The following is a 10,929-nucleotide window of genomic DNA, read 5'->3' as shown; positions in this document are numbered from 1 at the left end:
GAGACCCTGTTTCTAAAAAATAAATAATAAATTCAGCGGGTAGAATTACTCTTATTTTCCTCTTGGTTGCTTTACTATGTCTCATGACATTAGCAGTTTTATACAAGGATAAAAGGAGGCCAAATAATATGGTTATTCAAAGAGTTATTCAGTGTTTTCTCATTCAATGTCTCATAGCACAGACAGTAGCAAAACTCATTCAGGAACAAAGGACTTTGAGAAATTCTGAGAAGCTGGAAAACTGGTTTTTCGTTTTGTTTTGTTTTGTTTGTTTTTTGAGACTGAGTCTCACTCTGTTGCCAGGCTGGAGTGCAGTGGCACAATCTCAGCTCACTGCAACCTCCGCCTCCCAGGTTCAAGGGATTCTCTGGCCTCAGCCTCCCGAGTAGCTGGGACTACAGGCGCCCACCACCATGCCCAGCTAATTTTTGTATTTTTAGTAGAGACGGGGTTTCACCACATTGGTCAGGACGGTCTTGAACCCCCTACCTCAGGTGATCCGCCTGCCCGGCCACTGTTTTTTGTTTTTTTTTTTCTTTTAAAAAAGATAGGGTCTCATTCTATTGCCCAGGCTGGAGTGCAGTGGTGCAGTGTTGTGGTCATAACTCACTTCTGGGCTCAAGGGATCCCCCTACCTCAGCCTCTCAAGAGTAACTGAGTAAGCATTCCTCCCGCATCGGCCTTCCAAAGTGCTGAGATTACAGATGTGAGCCACTGCGCCCAGCCTGGAAAACCATTCTAATCCTTACCCTCCATGAGGTCAATGGGGCTTGAGATTTAGGAGTTTGTCAGAGAGGCCTGCTCCACTTCATCTTGACTGGTCTGTGAAACTTCTCTTCACTCTCCCTGACACTTCCCTCTCGAGGTCCAGGCTTGGGACCTGCTCTTACTGTTGTCCTCATCACAGTGTGGCAAATTCCCTTGTTTGTCCCCAACCATTCCATGAATGGGCACCTTGTCTGAACCATCTCCCTGGCCCAGCACCCGGGATTTATCCTGGGAGGTGTTCAGAGAACGCCTTACATGGAACAGATGCTCAGGCATATGTTCCCTCATACTCTTTATGCCATTCAGCCCCATGAGGAAGTGTGCATGTTGAGCACTGTACCCAGATGCCCCTGGAGCCCTTCCAGGGAGTGGGGTCCTAGGAATGGCTTTCCTGGGGGCTTTGCCGATGTCCATCCATCTCCAAAAGACACCTGCATGCCATTTTCACGATAGAGAAACTAAGGTTCAGGGAGGAAGTGCTTGGCCCGAGTCTTATAGTGAGCAGAACTACAGCCCTGTTCTCCAGACCCCACACCCTGGCTCTGTGCACAAACCCGCTAGGAATAGGGTAGATTTTGTGTCTTTGTGAGGCCTTTTTGAGTTTCAATGGAATCAAACCCAAGTTCTGCCAGTTACAAGTAATGTGATTCTGAGCCTCCTTATCTATTATAGGGATGAAAATAATACCTGCCTCACAAGATCCTTCAGAAGATTCAGTAAAATCTAGCTGGGCACGGTGGCTCACACTTGTAATCTTAGTACTTTGGGAGGCCAAGGTGGGTGGATCACTTGAAGTTAGGAGTTGGAGACCAGCCTGTTCAATGTGGCAAAACCCCGCCTCTACTAAAATTACAAAAAAGGTCGCTGGGTGTGCTGGCGGGCACCTGTAATCCCAGCTACTCAAGAGGCTGAGGCAGGAGAATCACTTGAACCTGGGAGGCGGAGGCTGCATTGAGCTGAGATTGCGTCGCTGTACTCCAGCCAGGGCGACAGAGTGAAACTCCGTCTCAAAACAACAGCAAACAAACAAACAAGATTCAGTGAAATCGTGTAAGAAAGCCCCTGAATGATGCAAGGATTCCTTCTGTGTTTCTACTTATGCAGGCAGACTCCACTCATCTATCGGACCTCTTTTTTTTTCCAGAGACCGGAGTGCAGTGGTACAATCACAGCATGTTGCAACCTTGAATTCCTGGACTCAAGGAATCCTCCTGCCTCAGTCCCCCAAGTAGCTGGGACTGCAGGCCCATACCACCACACCCAGGAAAATTTTTTTTTCTCGCTCTGTCGCCCAGGCTGAAATGCAGTGGCACAGTCTTGGCTTAATGCAACCTCTGCCTCTGGGTTCAAGAGATTCTCCTGCCTCAGCTCCCGAGTAGCTGGGATTACAGGCATGCACCACCACTCCTGGCTAATTATTTTTTGTATTTTTAGTAGAGACGGGGTTTCACCATGTTGGTCAGGCTGGTCTCAAATTTCTGACCTCCAGTGATCTGCCTACCTTGGCCTCCCAAAGTACTGGGATTACAGGCATGAGCCTGTACGTGAGCACCCGGCTCCACGTTTTTTTTTTTGTTTTTTTTTTGAGAGGGTGTCTTGCTCTGTTCCACAGGCTGGAGTGCAGTGGTGCAATCTCGGCTCACTGCAACCTCCATCTTCCGGGTTCAAGCAATTCTCTGTCTCAGCCCCTGAGCAGCTGGGATTACAGGTGTCCGCCACCACGCCTGGCTAATTTTTGTATTTTTAGTAGAGATGGGGTTTCACCATCTTGTCCAGGCTGGTCTTGAACTCCTGACCTCGTGATACACCCGCCTTGGCCTCCCAAAGTGCTGGGATTACAGGCATGAGCCACCACGCCTGGCCTGGCTCCAGGTACAGGTAATATATATATTTTTAAGACCGAGTCTCGCTCTGTAGCCAGGCTGGAGTGCAGTGGCATGATTTTGGCTCACTGCAACCTCTGTGTCCTGGGTTCAAGCTATTCTCCTGCCTCAGCCTCCCAAGTAGCTGTGACTATAGGCGTGCGCCACCACACCCAGCTAATTTTTGTATTTGTATTTATTATTATTTTTTTGAGATGGAGTTTCGCTCTTGTCACCCAGGCTGGAGTGCAGTGGCACGATCTCGGTTCACCACAACCTCCTCCTCCCACGTCCAAGTGATTCTCCTGCCTCAGCCTCCGGAGTAGCTGGGATTATCTGCACGTGCCACCACGCCCAGCTAATTTTGTATTTTTAGTACAGTCGGGGTTTCTCCATGTTGGTCAGGCTGGTCTTGAGCTCTCGACTTCAGGTGATCCACCCACCTCGGCCTCCCAAAGTGCTGGGATTACAGGCGTGAGCCACCGTGCCCGGCCCTAATTTTTGTGTTTTTAGTAGAGATGGGGTTTTACCATGTTGGGCAGGATGATCTCTATCTCTTGACCTCGTGATCTGCCCACTTTGGCCTCCCAAAGTGCTGGGATTACGGGCGTCAGCCACCGCGCCTGGCTCCAGGTAATTTTAAAACAAAATTTTTGTAGAAGCCTGGTGTGGTGGTTCATGCCTATAATCCCAGCTCTTTGGGAGGCTGAGGCGAGTGGATTGCTTGAGGCCAGGAGTTGGAGACCAGCCTAGGCAACATGACAAAATCCATCTCTACATAAAATACAAAAATTAGCCTGGTGTGGTGGCATGTACCTGTCGTTCCAGCTACTCAGAAGGCTAAGGTGGGAGGATCGCTTGAGCCTGGGAGGTTGAAGCTGCAGTGAGCCGTGATCGCACCACTGCACTTCAGCCTGGGTGACAAAGTGAGACCCTGTCTTAAAAAAATTTTTTTAGGGCCAGGCGCAGTGGCTCATGCCTGTAATCCCAGCAGTTTGGGAGGCCGAGGTGGGTGGATCACGAGGTCAGCAGTTCCAGACTATCCTGACCAATGCGGTGAAACCCCGTCTCTACTAAAAATACAAAAAAATTAGCTGGGCATGGTGGTGGGCACCTGTAATCCCAGCTACTTGGGAGGCTGAGGCAGGAGAATCTCTTCAAACCAGAAGGTGGAGGTTGCAGTGAGCCAAGGCTGGACCACTGCACTCTAGCCTGGGCAACGAGAGCAAAACTCCATCTCAGAAAAAAATTTTTTTTTTTTTTTAAATAGAGATAGAGGCCAGGCACAGTGGCATACGCCTATAATCCTAGCACTTTGGGAGGCCAAAGCAGGCAAATCACTTGAGGTCAGGAGTTCAAGACCAGTTTGGCCAACGTGGTGAAACCATGTCTCTACCAAAAATAGAAAAATTAGCTGGGCATGGTGGCAGGCGCCTGTAATCTCAGCTACTCGGGAGGCTGAGACAGGAGAATTGCTGGAACCTGGGAAGCGGAGGTTGCAGTGAGCCGAGATCACGCCACTGCACTCCAACCCAGGCTGACAACAGTGACGAAAAAAAAAAAAATAGAGATGGGGGTTCTCACTGTGCAACCCAGCCTGATCTCAAACTCCTGGCCTCAAGCAAACCTCCCACCTCAGCCCTTAAAAGTTCTGGGATTACAGGCATAAGCCACCATGCCTAGTCATCTAATCCCTTGTTAAGCCTCTTCCACACACTGCTGTTGGGCAGCTGCAATCCAGCAACAATCCCCTCTCCTTTCTCTGACCTCCTGCAGTTTATGAGCCAAGCCTTCTCATGAAGCTCACTTGTCCTGAAATCACAGGCCCACGTTTGGCTTGAACCAGAGCTTTCGCCTTCACAGTTCAGGGGTTGTACATTAGGGTTCTTGCTTCCTGTCTAGGAGTACTGAGAGCTAGCAGGAAATAAGCACAGCTTCTGACTGACTTGTCAGAGTCCGGGCTCCACCACACTACCGCTGAGTGATTCTGGCCCCTGCACCTGATCTTAGAGTCTTGGCTTCCTCAACAGTAAAATGGGGTTCAGGCCAGGTTCAGTGGCTCATGCCTGTAATCCCAGCAGTTTGAAGGCTGTGGTGGGCGGATCCCTTGAGGTCAGGAGTTTGAGACCAGCCTGGACGACATGGTGAAACCCTGTCTCTACTAAAAATACAAAAATTAGCCAGGCGTGGTGGTAGGCGCCTGTAATCCCAGCTACTCGAGAGGCTGAGGGAGGAGAATCTCTTGAACCTAGGAGGCAGAAGTTGCAGTGAGCCGAGATAGTGCCATTACACTCCAGCCTGGGTGACAGTGAGACTCTGTTTCAAAAAAAAAAAAAAAAAAAAGGCCGAGCACGGTGGTTCACACCTATAATCCCAGCACTTTGGGAGCCTGAGGCAGGCAGATCACGAGGTCAGGAGTTCGAGACCAGCCTGACCAACATGGTGAAACTCCATCTCTACTAAAAGTACAAAAATTAGCTGGGCTTGTTGGCACAGGCCTGTAATCCCAGCTACTGAGGAGGCTGAGGCAGGAGAATTGCTTGAAACCGGGGAGGCGGAGGTTGCAGTGAGCCGAGATCGTGCCACTGCACTCCAGCCTGGGCGACAGAGCAAGATTCTGTCTCAAAAAAAAGGGGTTCAAATGCTTTCTTTTCCATGCTGGTGAAGATGAAATGAGACAGTGAAGGTGGATAGTTCTAACCTAGGGCCTGCACATGAACAACAGGAGCTCAACAGATGCCAAGCTCCTTCCTTCCTGGCTTTGCAGTGGGCTTTCCCTGTTTACTCTCTCCAACGGGGCATACACCTGTGGGCGCTCGTGCTCACTCACACCCGTGCACGTACACGTGATAGTGTCCCCCTTGCACCCCTGTTGAGACACATACTGAGTCAGAAATGGAAATTTTCCTCTCAACACCTCCCTAACTCTATTCATCAGCTTCCAGTTCCTAGTCTCTGGGTCAGTGGGGACCCTCAAGTCCAGACTTGGGCCATGACCTTTCTGGTCTCCGGTATAGTTCTTTCTTTTCTTTCTTTCTTTTTTTTTTTTTTTTTGAGACGGAGTCTGGCTCTGTCCCCCAGGCTGGAGTGCAGTGGTGCGATCTCGGCTCACTGCAAGCTCCGCTTCCCAGGTTCACACCATTCTCCTGCCTCAGCCTCCCGAGTAGCTGGAACTACAGGTGCCCGACACCACACCTGGCTAATTTTTGTATTTTTAGTAGAGATGGGGTTTCACCGTGTTATCCAGGATGGTCTCAATCTCCTGACCTTGTGATCCGCCTGCCTCGGCCTCCCAAAGTGCTGGGATTACAGGCGTGAGCCACCGCGCCCAGCCAGGTACAGTTCTAAAGGTGGCTGTTGAGTGGAGCCTGGGTGTCCCTACTGCCTCAAATCCTTCCCGCCATCAGCCAGGCCTTTACATTCCTCCCTCCCTGCCAGGACAACCTGTTTGCTTCACAGCTGCTGTGGAAAAGATAGGCAGCCTGGATTATCAAGACAGACAAGGCTCCTTGCTGACAGTTCCCACCCACCCAGAGGCAAGCGTTCCTGAGCCCTTAACCCCCTCTGTGCTGGGCCTTCAGGCCTAGGGACTGGGCACAGCAGGGAAGATGGGCAGGCCTGGTACCCTCTATACCGAATTCCTAAGGCTGGTGGGGTCATGAGCACAACAGGGTAGGAAACAGCATCACCTGCACACTCCAGGTGCCCATTCTATATACTAAGCCCTTTCCTTCCTGGGTTCATGGAAGTTCATGGTAAACAGGGCCTTAGCAGGCCTCTGAAGGCTCAGGCAGAATGCTCTATACTCTCCACTCCCTCTTCCTGAGGCTGGTTCCAGGCTCTGGGGACAGAGGCCTGGCTTTGTCCATTCCAGGGGTCCACTGGCATTAGTACAGGTGCTGAGGCATCCCCTCCTCACTCCCTACCTCCTCATCATTGCCCCTTCCTCCTCTCCAGCACCCTTCAGATCTCTTTCAGCAAGGCCCCTCCCATCTTCTTGCTGAAGTCACTGTCCCTGACACTAAGGCCAACCTGGACCATCTCCTAGTTGGGCCTCATTGCAGCCACTCAGGCCTCCTTTTCCTGAAGGTCAACAGCAAGCAGTGAAAAGAGTAGTAGTGGGCCAGGCATGGTGGCTCATGCCTGTAATCCCAGCACTTTGGGAGGCTGAGGCAGGTGGATCGCTTGAGCCTCAGGAGTTCGAGACCAGCCTGGGCAACATGGTGAAACCCCATCTCTACTAAAAATACAAAAATTAGCCAGGCGGTGGTATGCGATTGTAGTCTCAGCTACTTGGGAGGCTGAGGCAGAAGAATCGCTTGAACCTGGGAGGTGGAGGTTGCAGTGAGCCGAGATAGCACCACTGCACTCCAGCCCAGCGGAGCGGGACTCCATCTCAAAAAACAAACAAACAAACAAACAAACAAACAAAAATTAGCCAGGTATGGTGGTGCATGCCTGTAGTCCCAGCTACTCAGGAGGCTGAGGTAGGAGGTTCACTTGAGCTTAGGGAAGTCAAAGCTGCAGTAAGTCGTGATGGTGCCACTGCATTCCAGCCTAGGCGACAGAGAGAGACTATCTCTCTATTTGAAAAAAAAAAAAAAGTCTGCTCCCTCAAATGTTTTTCCCATTTCAGTAAATAGCAACTCCGTTCTTCCGTTCTTCCAGATGGGACGAAGATCTTGGAGGCAATTTATTTTCTTTTTTTGGACATGTTCCAGATTTTGATCTTCACACTGGTTAGAAAGGTATATGCATTTATGAAATTTTATTATATGTAAAATTCACAAGATTTGTACCCCTTTCGCTATGTAAGTTATACTTCCAATTTAAAAGCAACCACTCAATTCCCTATTTTCTATGTATTAATCACAATTTTTTTTGTTTTGTTTTTTGAGACAGGGTCTTGCTCTGTCACCCAGGGCAAAATGCAGTGGCATGAACATGGTGTGTCCAGAATTGGTGGGTTCTTGGTCTCATTGACTTCAAGAATGAAGCTGCAGACCCTCGCAGTGAGTGTTACAGTTCTTAAAGATGGTGTGTCCGTCCGGAGTTTGTTCCTTCTGATGTTCGGACGTGTTCGGAGTTTCTTCCTTCTGGTGGGTTCATGGTCTGGCTGGCTTCAAGAGTGAAGCTGCAGACCTTCGCGGTAAGTGTTACAGCTCTTAAGGCGGCACGTCTGGAGTTATTGGTTCCTCCCGTCCGGAGTTGTTCATTCCTCCCGGTGGGTTCGTGGTCTTGCTGGCCTCAGGAGTGAAGCTGCAGACCTTCGCAGTGATTGTTACAGCTCATAAAGGCAGTGCGGACCCAAAGAGTGAGCAGCAGCAAGATTTATTGCAGAGTGAAAGAACAAAGCTTCCACAGTGTGGAAGGGGACCTAGCGGCTTGCCCGCAATTTATTTTCTTAATTAACTTTTTGCTGAAGTAGAACATATATTCAAAAAGTGCATGACTCATAAGTGAATTATCACAAAGTGAACACACCCATGTAATCACCATCCAGGTCAAGAAACAGGACATTCTCAGGAGGCTCCTGTGCCCTCTATTTCTGTCTCTTCTTCCCCAAAGGTGACCTTTAGCTGATCTTATGTCATAGATTAGCTTTGCCTGCTTTTTGGACTTTATATGGAATGATACAATCTATATTATTATTATTATTATTATTTTGAGATGGAGTCTCGCTCTGTTGCCCAGGCTGGAGTGCAATGGTGTGATCTCGGCTCACTGCAACCTTTGCCTCCCGGGTTCAAGCAATTCTCCTGCCTCAGTTTCCCAAGTAGCTGGGACTACAGATGTGCGCCACCATGCCCAGGTAATTTTTGTATTTTTAGTAGAGACGGGGTTTCACTATATGTTGGCCTGGCTGGTCTCGAACTCCTGACCTCAGGTAGTCCACCCGCCTCAGCCTCCCAAAGTGCTGGGATTACAGGCGTGAGCCACCATACCCGGCTATTATTATTTTTGGGACAGGGTCTCACTGTGTCTCCCAGGCTGGAGTGCAATGGTGCAATCTTGACTCACTGCAGCCTCAACTCAACGTCCCGGGCTGAAGCAATCCTCCCACCCCAGGCTCCCGAGTAGCTGGGACTATAGGTGCAAACCACCACGCCCAGTTAAATTTTTTTTTTTGTATCTTTTGTGGAGACAGGGTTTTGCCACACACTCAAGCAATCTGCCCACCTCATCCTCTCAAAGTGCTGGGATTACAGGTGTGAACCACCGCACCCAGCCCATGTCTGGCTTCTTTCACTCAACATTACGTTTGCAAGATTTATTCAAGTATTTGCATGTAGCAGTAGTTCATTTGTTTTTATTACTGCATAGTATTCAATTTCATGAATATGATACACATTTTCATTCTACCATTGATGAACATTTGAGTTGTTTGAATTTGGGGGCCATTATTCATAATGCTGCTGTGAGTATTCTTGTACCCATATGTATGTATATTGCTGTTGGGAGTGAGATGGTTGGGTCAAAGGGTATGCTTATGTTCAGCTGTAGTAGATTCTGTCAAACAGGTTTCCAAAGTGGTTGTATTGACATATATTTCCACCAGCAGTGTATGAATGTTCCAATTGCTCTTCCTCCTCACCCATGCTTGATATTGTAACTTTTTTTTTCATTTCAGTCATTCTGGTAGGTGTGAAGTGATAATCTCATTTTGGTTTTAATTTGCATTTCCCTGATGACTAATGAAGTTATGCATGCTATTCCTGCCATTCTTTACTATGTAACAAATCAACCTCCAACTTAGAAGCTTAAACAATGAGCAGTCCATTTACTATCTCACACAGTTTCAGGAGTCTGGATTTTAGGAGGTTGGCTGGGCAGAACTGGCTTGGGGTCTCTCCTGCACATGCAGCCAGATGGTGGCTGGAGCAGCTGCAGGTATCTATCTCTTTCTCTTCATGTAGCCAGGGCCTAACCCTGTGGTCCCTCTGTTTGGGCTTCCTTACAGTACAGTGCCCTCAGAACAGTCATACTGCTTACATGGTGGCTAAAGGCTTAAAGAGAGAGTATTCCAGCAAATAAAGCACAGGCTTTGTCATCTTTTGTGATCTAAACTCAGAAGTCGCATAATGTCACTTCTGCAATACTCTTTATTGGCCTAAATAGCCACAAAAGTCCCACCAGTTTCAAGGGAAGGAAGAATAGGCTCTACCTCTAATTGTAAGGATGGTCAAAGTGACACTGTAAGAGGAACATGTAGGATGGAAGATATTGTTGCCACTATCTGTGGAAAATACAATCTGTCACACAGATTTCATACATCTATTGGCCATTCCTTTGTCTATTTTTCTGCGGCATTACCATTTCTTCCCATACTGATTGGTAAAATATATTCTGAATGCTAGTTTTTTTTTTTTTTTTTTTTGCCAGACATGTATCTTGCAAATATTTTTTCCCATTATTCTGAGGCTTGTCTTCTCATTCTTTTTTTTTTTTTTTTTTTTTGAGACAGGGTCTCTGTCGCCTAGGCTGGGGTACAGTTATGTGATCATAGTTCACTGCAGCCTCCATCTCCTAGGCTCACACGATCCTCCCACCTCAGCCACCCAAGTAGCTGGGACTATAGGCACAAACCACCATGCTCAGTTAATTTTTTTTTTGAGATGGAGTTTTGCTCTGTTGCCCAGGCTGGAGTACAGTGGCGCGATCTCAGCTTACTGCAACCTCCGCCTCCTGGGTTCAAGCAATTCTCCCTGCCTCAGCCTCCCGAGTAGCTGGGATTACAGGAGCCTGCCACCACGCCTGGCTAATTTTTGTTGTTTTAGTAGCAACAGGGTTTCACCATATTGGTCAGGCTGGTCTCAAACTCCTGACCTCAGGTGATCCACCCGCCTCGGCCTCCCAAAGTGCTGAGATTGCAGGCATAAGCCACCATGCCTGGCTGGCCAAGACCTATTTTGATGATGCAATATATCAAATTTTTCTTTTATGGTTAGTAGTTTTTTTTTTTTGGTCTTCAGAAATCTTGCCTATGTCAAGGTCATAGAAACATTCCCTGCTTGCTCTATGAACTTTATGTTTTGAGTTTTTACATTAGGTCTGTGATCCACCCCAAACTAGATTTGGGCATATGGTGTGAGGTAGGGGTTGCAATTCAATTTTTTTTTTCTTTTTTTTTTGAGACAGAGTCTCACTCTGTTGCCCAGGCTGGAGTGCAGTGGCATGATCTCGGCTCACTGCAACCTCTGCTGCCTGGGTTCAAGTGATTCTTCTGCCTCAGCCTCCCGAGTAGCTGGGATTACAGGTGCCTGACACTGCACCCGGCTAATTTTTGTAGTTTTATTTT

This window comes from Gorilla gorilla, chromosome 4 (assembly GCF_029281585.2).
Source record: "Gorilla gorilla gorilla isolate KB3781 chromosome 4, NHGRI_mGorGor1-v2.1_pri, whole genome shotgun sequence".
Taxonomy (NCBI): Eukaryota; Metazoa; Chordata; class Mammalia; order Primates; family Hominidae; genus Gorilla; species Gorilla gorilla.
Note: the sequence above shows the minus strand (reverse complement) of the source record.